Raw genomic sequence first — 15497 nt, 5'->3', positions numbered from 1 at the left:
GTGAAGCACAACCTATTGAAGTATTTCTATTACAGAACAATCTTCTCCATAAATCCTGCATTACCAGTTCAGTGATTTAATCAATAAGACTGTCTTAATGAAAATGCTAATCCTTCATTTGGGTAAAGCAAGGCGCAGAGGTGTTGAGTAGAACTGCCAAGCTGATGTTGTGACACCTGAGTCCTGCAGCAGACCTCTCTCCCACAGCCAAAAGCTGGATGCCACCCAAGCACGTGCTCTGTTCCTCTCGTGTGCCTCGAGTTGTGAGCAGCAATTTAGCAGCTGGATGGAACTGCACCTCATGTGAACTTATCTATGCACAAAGGCTGGGGTTGGAGAGAGCAGCTGTATTTCATATCTACTGTTCTTCATGAGTTATTTCACAATGGTGTCAAATACGATTGCTAATAGAACCTGAGGCATGCTGTTAGAAAGGTACATATCACAGAGGGTGTGACAGCTTAACTGGGGATACATTTTCAGTTCCACGTATTGCAGAACTGGAGTTCTCTTCAAGGGGAACAACTCATAAAACGCATCACTGCAAAATGAACTGGAGGCACAAATCAAAGCATGTGCCCCAGTAACTACACACTATGAGAGAGTTTTCCTCTTTAAAATGTGACTCCAGCTGGACTTCCTAATGAGCATCAGTCACAACTGCATTTAGGGCACATGCCCACTTCTCTTGATGAGAAATGAGAAGCAGATTTCTTCTTTTTCAAATGAGCTGTTAGATCATGCCTTCCTGGCTGTATATTCACCTTAACAGTATGCATGAATATGTGCTCTCCTGGGTAGACCTATGTGGTATGAATTAATCAGCTTGCAGCTCACTGGGGATGGCTGACTTGGTTGTGGCATCATAGAGAAGTTGCATCCATAAGGACTGAGCGACTCGTGGGGCAGGCAGTGCCTCTCCTACCAGTCAGTAAATATATAAAGTTCATATTAATTATCAATTCAAAATCACTTCTAATTTGTAATGTATAGTCAGACCAGTTACTAGCTTAGCAGTTTTCTATCACTGTCTCCTAACAGTGAAGAACCTGAACTGAAGACTCCAAGCAGTTGCAATCTGATTCAGAAAAATTCAATTTAACTTGAGATTCTGACATAAACAGTCCTGCATCTGATGAAAGAATGTGTACAGATTTTTCTTCAGCTTAACTAAACGATTTTTGAGTTTGTGGGACTGTCTTCAGGAGTCTGATGGGGAATTGGGTTTCCATAGGATGGAGGTGTTTTATCCAGACTGGTGCTGCTTATCTGGTTTTCAGTTCTGCAAACACAGAAATGTATGAGTCCAACATCAGTGAATCTACTCACACAAGTAAAACTGCTCTGATTCTACTGCTTGTAGGATCCTAATTACTGAATGTGTTCCTGTTTTAGTAAATTAAAACAGAATAGAAAACTGCTGTTGATACAATTGTGTCAGGGAGTTTTGCACTTAGTGTTCAAAATTTCATCAGTTTCATTCAGCTTTTCCTCCCCATGCTGATTATGTCAGAAAATATCCATTAAATTGAGCATGTTGTCTGCAGCACTGATATACAGTCCCAGCAGCTGCTGTACAAGCTAGAGATGTACTAAAAAGTCCTCATCAACATTTCACACATAGCATAAACTCAACTGATGAAAACTGACTCATCCGTGCTCACTTAAAAGATTAGTGCTGTACAACCTTCCTTAATTACTTTATAATCTTGTCTTTTAATTCCTTCCCAGCCTGACAATACCGAGTGTCTCGCATGCTGTAACACAAACCCTTCCATTTCTGCTGAGCGATCAGGCAACCAGCAGCACTGAATTGTCAGTGAAAGCACGGTGAGCAGTCTGTGCATTGCTGTATACAATAGGCATCAAAGAGCTTTTCATGGCACACAGCTGCCATGCAGCCCCACAATCTTTATCCTCTTGGCAGCAGGACCTTGTTTTGGTGCCATCACTGATTGCAGCTTGGTTATAGACCCAGAAAATATTCACCAAATTCTGTTACTGTATAGGTTCAGGACAATCCAACCCATGTGTAACTCATCCCCTGCTTATCTCACCTGCATCTTCTGCTTCCTTCTTCCACACCTGTCTCAAGCATAATTTCCCTTTATCTCAGAGTACAAATTAGATCCAGGATTGATTTCTTGCCAAAACCAGTGAGGAAATGCAGAGGAACAATATTCACCATGGGTTGGCCAGGCTGCCACTGCTGTTGGTGACTGACAACAGGAAATGGAAATTGAGCATTGGTTTTAAGGCTCTTCAGAGCAGGGAGCTGATGCAAGTCCTGCGCTGGGCTTTCTCTTCTTTTTGTATTCACAGAGAAGCTTGGAAGGGTTGGTTTTATTCAAAGATGAAAGTAGACTTTTTTTCTTCCTATACAAAAGGGAAACGTTTTTGGTTTGGAGGCTGAATTCTGAGATGTTGTGAAGAGGGATCTCATTGTGATGAAAAGAGCATCTTTCCATCGTGTGGCTGGGGGATATGAGCCACAAGGAGCAGTGAGAATGGAATAGGGAAGTCCCACTCCTCCTGATCCTTGTCTGCTTGGTTCTAACTGTACATTGCCAAACATCACAGGACTGCTCAATTATAATAATGGCAAGGTAAAAATTCCTAGCAAAAAGTACAAAAATACCCAAACTTATTAAGAGACCTTTCAAAGGATAAAGGATTTCAGTAAGTAATAAATAGATCAATGTGATGGAAATAGTTCACTGTAAGCCCATAGTATCATGCTTGCATTTACGTGAGGTGTATCAGCATTGCAAGGGACACCATTTGAAATACACTTAGCAGTGTAGAGCAAAGATTCTATCAGTAGCATTAGAGGAGTACAAATGTATTCAGCCAAATGTCACAAATCCTACTAAGCGTGTATGAAACATGCTGGTTTTGCACAAGGGTTGAGATTAATAAGTATGACCTTTTTCTGACTTGCCTTTTGTCCTCATAAATTCAGCACGATTGCAAAACAGGCTCAGTGAGATTAGTTTGTGATTTTGTTTACATCAAACACAACAAAAATTACAACCTTTTTCCAGTCCTAGTAGTCTCTTAAATAATAAATACTGTAACATGCTGCATCCTCTCTGCATCATGGCAATATTAGAAGGTTAGATTTATTTACAAACAAGCATCTATCCTTGAATTAGCTTTTCCAGTGTGGACTGTATTCATAGGCCAAAGTGGGAAAGTCTAACTTGAAAAGCAGAGGTGGAATTAATGACACTGCACTCAGTGCTCGCAGCAAGGGCTCCCTGCTGATTTCAGCTTCCAGTATCCCCTGGTCAAAGAGACACACAGGTGCAATGATAAGAAGTCCTCCATCCTACCAGGCATTCATTTATTTCAAGATTTTCAACTCCAGAGAGGCCAAGAATAATATTTTGGAGGGAGAAGCAAAAGCTGCACTGAAAAAATTATCTGTTCCTTTTGGTAATATTTTTCTACCTCCTGGCAATGAGCAACTAACTAACATTCTTAATCTGACTGATTTGCATCTTTTGTATTCATTTTGTATTTGAAGTTAATGTTGTGTATTTGTACCACTCACCCTTTTGGGAACAATGTTCATCTCTGTGCTTGCAAGTTGTGAGTACTACAGCTTGAGCAGTGTGCGTTGTAGAGCATGTGCTTCAGTTTGCTTGTTTTTAAAGTAATCTTTTGCCTATCAGTAAACACTGTTTTTCCTACATCATGCCAGCAGACGTGCCTCTGAAATACTTTGGTTTTGGGGTTCTCTTTTTCTATACATTGATTTTCTGACAAAAACCAGCGGGCATCCAGAATAAACTGCAGCTCCTTCATAGAAATGATAGAAAAATACAAAGCAGCAGACTCCAGAGATTGGGATGGGGCAGACTGAATAAAGTCATCAGGAAAGTACTTCCAGCAGGCTTCCCAGAGTCTGGAGCTGTGTGATGTGCTGCTCTGCTGTCTCCTCTGGTAGCACCCCAAATGAGAAAAAGGAGTGAATGAGGGTAGCACTCCCAGATCCTTGAGAGAATAGTTGAGGAGACCCCAATTTTAAAAGCTGTCAGAAGATCCTTGCTTGAGGCTTGGCTTAATTTTCTGATAAAAGAGTTGTGACCTTTTCAAATATTCAGAATTCAGTTTGAGTCTCACACATCCCTGCTATGACAATTGCATAAACCACTATCTTAGGACCCTGCTGTATCCATAGAGTTATTAGATTTCAGAGATGCATCTGAGAGAGCTGTGAAATACTTCAGGTGAACAAAGTTCCTTCAAAACACCTTCTTTTTGTACAAAACCAAAGCCTCTATATTTGAGAATGTCCAAGACGTGTGCTTTCATTGAGGGACAGGTTTCATATTTAAAGTGTAGCTGTGGCAGATGGCAGTTAAAAGATATAGCAAAGTAGGGGCAGGAGGGGAAGGCAGTTCCATTGCATTCGTAGGCAGACATAAAGTAGTGCTGGAGCTCTGAAAGCAGAAATAGATGCAGGAAGCCACCACTTCTGTGTCTGTTCAGAAATCAAAGTTTTTCAAGGCATAGTGACCAGGGGAGTCCTAACTTGCTATCCACAGTGAGTTCCTGACAGGCTAAAAGTTAATTTTAAGTATTTGTCAGTTCAAGTGTGAGCTTGATACTTTGATACCTTGATAAACTTTTCCCAAATGGACTTGTATTAACACTCTGATTTTCAAGTGAGAGTGCTGTACTGCTTTTCTTGCTAACTGCAATAGCTTTTAGTTGCCCAACCACCTTGTTTTGAGTATTTCTTGCAACAGCTTTGCCTCATGGGACTTGTGTGAGGAGGCACTGAGGCCATGAAAACATGTTCATAAGAGGTCACACAAACCTCACAGTGCTTTACAACAAAGCTTTTGGCCCATGGAGATTTCGCTGTAGGTACAGAGGTTGCACAGGATCTTTTACTTGTTTAGTATTAAGTTTATAATATTATTATGATGTATTAAAGGTTTTACATCTTCTCTTACACTATGTGTAATGTTCTGCAACTGTTTAATGATTTAGTCATTCTTTTAGAAGATTTGTCCTGGTGGTGACATAGTTTGTTCCCAGCTCTAGGTTCTTTGCAGTCTGAATTCGTATGAATGCAGTAAGGTGGGAATGGAGATGACAAATGTTGCAGCAGGTACTGGCACTTTTCACACATGAAATTTACTGCATTCTTATTGGCGACGCCATGCTTCAGTATGGTACTTTATGCATTAGCTTGGTATTATATTTGAAGCTGAACTTTCATTTCTACTATTGCAATAAATTATTTTCAAGCATCCCTATACAGATGGGAGTCAAAGTAGATTAGCCTGTCTTCTAGGTCTTACTCTCATTTTCCTATACTGCACAGTTTATTTATTGAGATCATAGGCGGTTATTGGAAATGATGGTACAGAACTGGTACTTTTAATAATTTCCAACAATTCTGATTGCCTCAATCAATCTAAATTTTAAAAGCAGAGTGAGAATTAATCTCTAAGTAGGTTAGATCAGAAAGCAATTACTAGATTTGCTCCATTACATTTATTGAGGAAGCCAAGTGAGCGCAGCAGCAGCGCTTTAGGTCAGTGAGGCGATGATGGAGCTGAGTGATAAAAGCCAGCTTTGGCTGACAGGTATTTTTACTAAACAAGCTTCCTGCCAGCTCCTGAGATGGGGCTCTCTGCTCCATGCTTTACCTCATCCTACTCCACGTTTCAGAGCAGTGAGGTGAAGAATGCTGAGATTTATTCCTGCATCCAGCTAAGTGTCCCCTCACTTTCCACTTTAACTTCATGGTTAATCTCTCTTTTGGAGTGGCTTTGAATTTTTGAAGTGTTTCTTCCCACACTTTAGATACTAATTAAACATTTCTAATGAAATGTCACGGTGATCCATTGTACCATTCCTTTCTGTAAGCCTGATCCAGTACAGACTGCCTGCTAACATAGCTTGAGACCAGCAAGTAATCCCACTGAGTAGAATGGAACTGCTTGATTTTATCCACATAAGTGCTGTGTTGGCTTCATGCCACAGAAAGCTACTGCTATTTTAGAATATAGAGAGGACAAAAATGTTGTTGCTGTTCTCTGGAAATGCTGTTGTTTTGTGAAGAGGAAGACTTGTGGTATAAGGGGGGTCATGAGTTGTGCTCTGTGCTGTTCCTCCAGGTCACCATGGTTCGTTTGGATAACCCTGAAAATAAAGCAGGAGCATGCAATGTGCCTTTTCAGTGCTGAAACAACTGTATAAGGATAGGGATGTTTCTTTACCATGACCTGGTATGTATCCCAACCCCTGGCATTTCTATTTCAATATGATGAATTTGTATTAATGCATTTGTGACGAACAAATATTTAAAGTCCATGTAGATAATTTCTAAAGAAAGGGAAGAAGTTTAAACCTTTCAATGCTACTTCTCATGGTTTGCAAAGCTGAAGGTCATTCAAGAGCCTGAAGGTGAAACTGAAATTCACACTTGTACAAATCTCCACTGCAGACCATTCATATGAACCAGAAGTGAGTTTAGAATGTGCTTGTTACTAACGACTATCATACACCTGTGCAGACAACTACTGAATGAAGTATTCTGCACACTGTGTGAAGAAAGTCAGTGTAGCAGGAGGGAGAGAGGTGCTGAGAGATGTGCCAGAGGTCACGAACCAGAATAGGGATGGAGCCATAAGCAGATTTCCACCAGATCCTCCTCCAGTTGACTGTTTGTCCAAAATATATATTTCCGAGGCTTGCAGTTACATAGGGGTGAGTAAGAAAGAGGTGATGTTGCTTTGATGGGCGGGATTTTGGAGCACCTGCCAGGGCCATCAGCAGAGCAGTGTGGGCAGGGGCCCTTCGCTGGCAGCTGGAGATGTCCAGCTTCCACTTCACGCAGTGACTGCAGACAGCAGCTGAGCAGGGCTTTCAACGTGTACTTGATGTGTTGTGATCTGTTTTACAGACAGCGGTGTTAATTGCATGCTGAACCCTGCAAATGGGCAAGCACTGTCCTGTGTCTCCTCAGTTCCGAAAAAAATAGGGAGAGAAAATTTTAATTAATTGCCAACAACACATTGTCACATTCTACAGAATTACAGTTCTAGAATATTGTGCTCAGCAGGACCTGCCATTTCAAAATTAAAACTAAACCATTTACTAAAAAGCTGTCATCATGCCTGTTTAGTTGCCTAATTGCTTTGTCCTTAATGCATACTCATAGTTACAAGCCACTTTTGCCAAACTAAATTACAAAGCATCTATTACAAAGAGCAGACGATTTTAAGAACATCAATCTAATTACTCACTCTCATTTTTCCAGTAACAAACACTGTAATCGTTATGGGTTTCGGTTTCCTGCAGAGCAGCCCAGGGGCAAACCTTGTGCACTCATCCTGGCGTATAACCTTCCCTTGCCCAGCCTCATTATTATGCAAAAAGATGCTGAGATGAACAAAACTTGTATTTGTTTCCTTGAAACATCGTCTATCAGGTTGTGTCCTTGGAGACCTGGGAATAATTGTAAACCCACTAACAAATAAAAGGAGCAGCCGTGTCACATTTGCTTTTTATCATCTTCATATTAAAGCTTTGAGAGGGCAGAATGTTTAAGTGTCCATACATGTTGAGGGAGTGGAGTTTATTGGCCGACTGTCACAGAGCTAAGTGAACTCAATTTTGTATTTATTCTTGGCTCTCATGTCAGGAATACGTGGAGCTTTGTGTTATGAAAGAAACACAAATAAATAAATAGACTGTGTATAAGTGACCTGAAGATAGCATTTTAGTTCCACCTCAGGCCACAAAACAAGGCGGTGCTCCAGCTTAAAGGCTAATTAATTTTTAGCTGATATTTTTATTGTCTGTTATAGGAGTTTTACACCACCCCTGAATTAGCAGGGAAAAAAGGATTGATCAGTAGCAACGTCATTTAATACAATTTATTAAATGCATATGAACTTTTAATTTAGTTTGATTTTTCTCATCCATTTTCATCAAGTCCTTCACCTAGTCACATTCAGCCTTCTTTAGACTTGATGAACAACACGCAATTAAGAGGCACTGTTCACAACCACTTCCTGTGCTGGTCAAACAGAAGCAGAGTGGTGGCTCCTTGCATCCAGCTGTGCATGGGCACCATTGGAATTCCATGGAAACAACAGTGATAGATCTTAAGACATCGTTGAGTTCTGTGATATTTCTCCACTCTGTTTACGGCAAGGAGGGTTTTCAGTCCCTCTTTCAAAAAATTCATGATTTTTGTTGTTTCAGTTAAATAGCAAACACTGACTCTTAATGCACATCCATTTTTTGACCTCAGCAGAACAGATCAAAGTTTACCTAAGCACCTGAGGGTCTGATAGAGCTGGTGGCCTTCTGTTACAGCACCACTTCCAAGTATGATTAGATTATTGACCATGGTTGAACCAAAACCCAGATTAGATATATTTTTCTCACAAGGCACTACAAAATATACCACTTCATCCTTTGCTGCTCACTCTGCCTAGCATTTTTGAAAGAAGATTTCACATTTCATTGTTCATTTCTGTTAAGGTGACCCTGGTCGGGGTAATTTATTGCAAGGCAGTTTAGAACACCGATTTTTTTTTTGCTTGAGCTCCATGCTGGGAATCTGGGGTGTGATCCTACAAGCCCTTCGCTCTTGGCTTCCTGCAGAGTTGGTTTAGTGGTGTGAAGGAAATGTGTGATGTTGCTAATATAAGAATCCATACAGAGTGCAAGCAGGCAAAGGAGATGGGCTGCAGCTCAGAGCAGACTGAGAGTAGCTTTTAGGAGCTGTTACCACGTGTGATCTCACACAACATACGTTTGAAATACAGTTACAGTGCTGCTGTTTGTAGAACTAACGTATATTTCCGTAGTCTTGGACAGAAAGGGGTAAAACTTCGGGAAAAACTCAGCATTCTTCTGCTTTCCTGCACTGAGCACAGCCCTTCTGGGCCTGCAGACCTCCCTGGGCTGATGAAGGTGCACTTGTCACAAGGCTCCATATGACACACTTCCTCCATTTGGTGCGGCTCAGCCGGCAGTTGCACCTCTGACAGTGAACAGAGCGATGCTGTCACAGTTTGGGGCAGTTTCCCTACGTTGAGCAGGAATGTACACAGGTAAATTTGGGATAAATTTGGGTTCTGCTTGACTAGCATTGCTTAAATCCACAAGTGAGCCCTCTGTACTTTTGTTGCACTTTGATCTGCGTATTACTGCCAGGAGATAACAGCACTCACAGTAGCACTAATTGTACCCAGTTTTACCCCCTTTATCCCTAGCATTACGCAGTAAGCCTTTATTTCAGTTGGATTTTTTGGTCCATGTATACTCTCAAAATAGATTTGTCTCACACACTGACACCTCTCTGCACACACTGTGTTTCTAAATGCCTCTACAAAACCTGTAAGTCACAGCTTGTTGTTACTGCAGGGATGTCACTCCTAAAAATGTTTTGTTTTTTTCTGGTGTCTTATTTTCCTCCTAGATTTTAATGTGAGCGAACTTTTCCATGCTCTCTTTGCTTTCATTAAAGAAGTAAAAATGATGAAGAGTTAATTAGTGAGGACCCTTCATTGTGCACTGATTATTGCTAAAATGCAAAAAGCCGTCAGATTTTTTGAGGATCTAAGTGCAATTGCTGAGCACTGTAAAGGAACTCATTTTGGCTTTTTGTTGGTCTTAAAAACATTTCTAGTCCTCACTTAGTAACAAAAAGGAAACAGCAAAATACCCACGAATATTATTTGTAGTACATAATAAAAGACTCAGAGGGTATCATTTTATTTGGACTTCTAATGATCTTTTGTATTCAAAACATATTATTCACAAATCTTTTGGCTCTTATGAACTTTTATATATATATATATATAAATACATTATATATATATATATACATATTTGAATCTTTCTCAGGGGTAAAATTCATGTTATCATTATTTTTAGTATATTTTATCCTGGGTTGTATTCCTTTCCAAGCTGATTTTTAGAGTGCATGGTTTAGACTATCTATGAAATCATGGGTAGTCAAAAATATTGCTTACAGTAAAACCCTTCATGATCTGGTTGTTTTTATCGTCATGAATACACAAATAAAAGATGGACGATTTATTGCTGGGAAGCTTTTCTTTAGGGTTCTAATGAGCAGTTTTTAGTTGCCTGGCAGAACTCATTGGGAAACCATTGCTTTTGAACACATCACTCAACCTATTCTGTGCTAAGAGTTCCAGGCTTACAAAAATAGCTAATTCCAGGAAACAGGAAAGTAAGGATGATAGGAAAACCCACCAGGTGCCATACAAAGTCTGGTCTCCATCTGGCTTAACCATGCTAAAGCTAAGGTTCAGAATGTCCACAGTATTTCTGTTCATTATCGGTACTTTGAGTTTTTAAAGCTGCCAATTACTGTACAGAGAAATTGTACAAGTGAGTTTTTTTGTGGGTTGCTTTTGTTGATTTTTGTTTCATTCTTTCTTTGTGGGGTTGCTTGTTGTGTTCTATTAGCTTTAGATTTTTAACCAAGTCTCCTTACAATGTTTTTCTTCCCTTTTTCCACTTTCCAATTAAAGAGGCACCTTCATGAGATTTGGATTAATGTACCATAAAATGTTACTGCTGTGCATGAGAGTGCAGAGCGTTTGGTATTGACCCGCTTTGTTTAGAAACCAGTAATCTGAAAAGAATTCTGCCACTGCAAAACAAGTATAAAACAGAGGAGAAAGCAGACTGCAGCTCTCTGAGATGCATTCTGGGAAGAGAAGAAATGGTTGAACAAAGGCATCTGAAATCTCTGCAGAGAATGTAAAGCAACAGCTTGTTTGGAGATGAACATCAGTTCTGTGTACAGGTCAGCTACATCAGTTTTGTCTTCTTTAGTGAGAAGCATCTGGCTGAGCAGCACACAGAGCCTGGGAGAAGAGGAGGCTGAAACTTCAGAAGGGAGCAGAGGAGTTATCCTTTTGTTTGCTAGGCAATTGTGCCCAAATCCAGCTTGGTGGTCTTAGATGTTCTTCACTTACATGATGCTTTTTCTAAAGTAAGGGGTTTATTGGCTTGGTCTCTTTAATTAGAGGAGATTGACTTAACTCCTGCAAGACCTGGGTCAGTTCCTCAGCTCTGTATGTTTTCCTTTCCCTGATCCTTACCCAAACTGTAACGTGAGGCGTTTCCTTTTTCAGATTTTAGCCAACTTTTCTTTCTCTCCCTCTTCACCATTTCTAGAACCCAGGTTGCTGGGTGCCCAGATATGAGAAACTGCAGTTGATTAACTCTACGTTTGTCTGGTGTTAAAGGATTCAGGGGTATTAGACTTTTTCGTACTTGCATTTTTTAATTTAGTTTTATCAATTAATTTTTATTACATTTGCCTCCTGTAGAAGATGCTCTTTTCCACGACACAGGAATTACTACTTTCTGAATAATAAGGGCTTCTTTCTGCTGTCACTGAAATCAATTAGCATCGTGTGCTGGCCTTCCAAACTCTGAAAAGCAGCACCATAAATCTGAAATCAAGACTCCCTATAGGATGAGGTCTTGTCTGATTTATTTTCCAGCTGGTGCTGGTACATCAGCAATGCTTAGATTACCACGTACTTCACACGCCCAGCTCAGACACACAGCAGCAGATGAAATTGGCTTGGTTTCATGAAACAGAAAGCAATGGTATGAAAAGATAAGACCAGGTTTTTTTGGATAAATTGGAATTGGGGTAGAGAAGACAGGTAGGAATGCGTGATTCACCTACTAGGATCACACACTATATATCAGATACAAAACAATATCGTGATAGAATTCTCTATTTGTTGAAGCACCGGTTTTTGAGTGAGACTACTGGCCAGTAACCATGGGTAAATAAATGCCCATGGAAAGAGAAAGAAAAGGAAATATACCGAGCCCCTTGCAAACAAACTACAGAAAAAAAAGAAAAAAAAAAAATCACTTCATGACTCTTTCTGCACATTTTGCACATTTCGAAACTAATTATTAGGATGAGGCCATAAGTGAGATGCGAAGGTTAGGGTCATTTCTGATTATTCATTTCTAGCTTAGCCATGCTTCTCATACTGAGTTAAACAATCTTGCCTTTAGACCCTGGAGAGCCAACTTTCAGGGCTGCCTGTACCATCACGAACAAACAGCGAGGACTGGCACTAATTTGGCTCCCGAATATGCTTGCAGTTCCTTCGTAATGTTATATCAGAGGTGAATAACAATGCAGCTTCACTCTGAGTTCAGAAAGGAGCCTGAGGGCTCAAGAGTGCCAACCAGAAGTCAAGATTAATGTAAATCTTATCATAAAAAATGTAATGCGAGACAAATCTGGCCTGGGCTTGGGTTATTTATGACTGGATCGCTCAGAATTTATAAACGACGTTCAGCTGAAGTGGAAGCTGACTTCCCTGTCTAATGAGCTTCTCTATGTTGTGTTACCTAGTGGAGGATTAAGTATCTCTTTCATCAATGTAGATATTAAAAATAAAATTTTTCTTCCAACTTGTGCAGTCTTGGTCCTGCGAAAAATTTGATTTTTGAAATCTTTCGGTTACTTTGAAAACCAAATATGGGTTACATGCAAAGAAAGGAGCAACTGTAGTGTGTCCAGGTTCTCCTGTTAAGTGGAGCAGAAACCAACTATTTGCTGCTTGCATTGCCAGGTATGAGCTGGTAGCTGCTGATGCCTGCCTTTATTCCAGCAGGCAGCATGGCAGTGAATCTCTATGTAGACTGATCAATCTAAGCTATGTTTTAAGAAGTCTCTGTACCATTCCTCCCTCCATTTGTCTCTAGCATTTCATCTGCTCTCATTACTCTCAACTTGACTTCTTTCCAAGTAGAAAGAGATGTATTTTTCCCCACTACTTTTCCTAGCTTAACTCCTTCGGGCTCTTCATAAAGCTGCCTCATCCATTCCTCGTTCTTATCTGCTCTTGAAATTGTAGTGACCATTTGATCATTGCTGGATTCGGGGGGCGGACTGCCCAGCACAGAGTGCACAGTGCTTCCTCCTCTCATTTATATTCCTCCAGCAGCTCACTGTATCTGAGAATCTTGTTTGCTTCCCGCTGCTGAGCCTCTACAATGAGCAGACAGCTTTAGGGATTTTTCTGTAATCACTTATAAATCTCTTCCCTGGTCAGTGTTCTACAGCACCTCTCCATTGAACAGACACTTCTAGTTTCTATTACTCTTGTACTGTTAGGTTTGAACTCAGTATTTTACAGCAATGATCTGCAACAGATCTTTTTGCATTTCAGTTACTGAAAGGTAAAGGACTTGGTTTTTCCCATTGCAACTCTTTCAGCCCACTGACAATGAATAAGGTGGGGGAAAACTGTCGGAAAAGAAAATTTATCACAAAAAAAAATTGATATTGTTTTTGAGAAGAGGGAAATATTTCTTCTTATGGCAAAAGCTCATTTGATCTAAAAACACTTCTAACTCTTGTCAGCAATTTTATTCAAGCGTCTTCCAAAGGTATTTATGTGCCTGGCTTCCTTGGCTCCTCACTGAAAATTGTTGGAAATTTATTCCAGGGGCTGATATCCCTCCTGAGGGATAAAACTGCATTGCTGTGTCCCTGGCACCTCCTATATGTGATGGCAACTAGAAAAAATGAGTCCCAAAGGTTTACCTTGTGCACAGGAGATAAAATTCACGTCTATAACAAATAGATACTAATTCTTTTTTGCATTCATTTGGTCTGAGCAAATGAACATACTCTGCTATGCATTCTCTGTATTCTGACCTAGCGGAGATGCCATCCGAAAAGTTCTTAAATCAATGCAACTCTGATGCATTTACCTTATAGGAAGAAAGTAAAGTTTAATAAAACACCTACGTATGATAAAGCAAACTGCCGGGGTCAAGAACACCTCTAGTAGCAAACCAGCAGTGACAGGCAGCTGTGTTGGGAGTTTCTGGAAAGTGAGGTACATCCATCACTCTTCAGCTGACAGCTGACACAGTGGATTAAGAAATCTTTGCTGATATCTTCCCACATAAAAGAAGGCCTCTAAAACTAAAGAGGTGAATTGCCAAATTGATAGTGAAGGTAAGAAAATATGAGGATCAGAAAGGAATGAGAACTGGGGAAGAAAATTCTGTTCACAAGGAGATACGGTGTAGACTCTTCATGGGGGCAGAACTGCATGAGAAGAGCAGTTTAGTCAAAGCAAACATCTGATGGAAATGAACATCCCTGCATCCTGATCAAACATCCCTCATGAAAACTGCACAGCAAGAAGTGTGAGATCGGGTTGAAATAGCATCTTTTCCCTGCCTTACTGCTCCTATTGCTATGTTTATTTGTATAAGTACAATCCAGTAGGTTTCTACTTGTTGGCTTTCTTCAGCCATGAACTGTTCACTTTGGAAGAACTTATGAGACATCTCAAAAACAAATTATGTCATGTTAGCGTAGATCGTCCTTTTCCTTGGCACTGCAGTTCATCAGGCAACCTCTCAGACTCAGACAAATCCATGATACAATGTGAAGTGTCAGCCACACCGAGCCTCCTTTTCTACTGCTTTTTCAAAGGGTCCAGAGACAATCAAGAAAGCTGAAATTACTGCATTCTGACAGTTGTAAAAGGTCACCTAGTTAAATTAATTCATGTTATTTCCAGTGCATCCTAATATATGAGAAAGAAATTAGCGGTCATCTCAAACTCAACAAGAACAAACCATTCCAAGCCATGAGATTTGTGAGGAAAGTGAGTACAAGGTCAGCGTTGTCACTGCTGCTCAGAGGAACAGGAGGCTGAACCCCAGCTGGCCAGAGAATATGTTATTTATTAAGAAAAACCTTCAGGGTCTGCATAGCCCTGTGAAATCAGCTTACATCTGATCCATTAAAAACAGCTTTTATGAGAAGTTTCTTTAATTGCAAGCTTATCTCTTTCCAGGGCTTGCTGTGGGAGGGAGGCACATCAAACATCTTCAGGCACCTCTGAGCTCTGAGGGCCAGGGCTCATGGGGCTGCTCACGGGGCTCAAGTGGGCCAAGTCTAGACACTGAGGCACTTTTAATTTCTCATAAATTAAAAGATCAAGATATCATCACACAAATATCTAAATAACCATGGAAAAAGAGGTTTCATTAACTCTCCATGCAGTGCTGTTCTTGGCCAGCCACTTCATGTGGCAGACTGTTAGGATGGCGTTTCCATAATAACAATGTGACCCACAGAATCTGTTCTGAATATATTCTGCCAAACCTGTATGCCCACTCTGATGTGCTGTGCCCATTCCTGCAGTCTCTCCAGGATGGATGGCTGGACAATGATCCATCCTGACATCTACCAGAGTGAGGCATTCATCCTTTTGTAGGGGCAAGCAGTTGTACATTAGATGTGTGGAACAGAACAGTGTAAAATCTCATATTAAAAAAGAGCACTTTCCTGTCCATATTGCTTACCTAGCCCTGCATGCATGTAGCACAGCCAGAAGGGCACAGAGCTCATGTAAAGCTCTGTGCTGGATGTTCATTACAAGCCCCAGTGTTTTGATGGTGGTTTGATGACCACT

Source organism: Phasianus colchicus, chromosome 17 (genome assembly GCF_987193195.1).
Source record: "Phasianus colchicus chromosome 17, bPhaCol1.hap1.1, whole genome shotgun sequence".
NCBI classification, from domain to species: Eukaryota; Metazoa; Chordata; class Aves; order Galliformes; family Phasianidae; genus Phasianus; species Phasianus colchicus.
Note: the sequence above shows the minus strand (reverse complement) of the source record.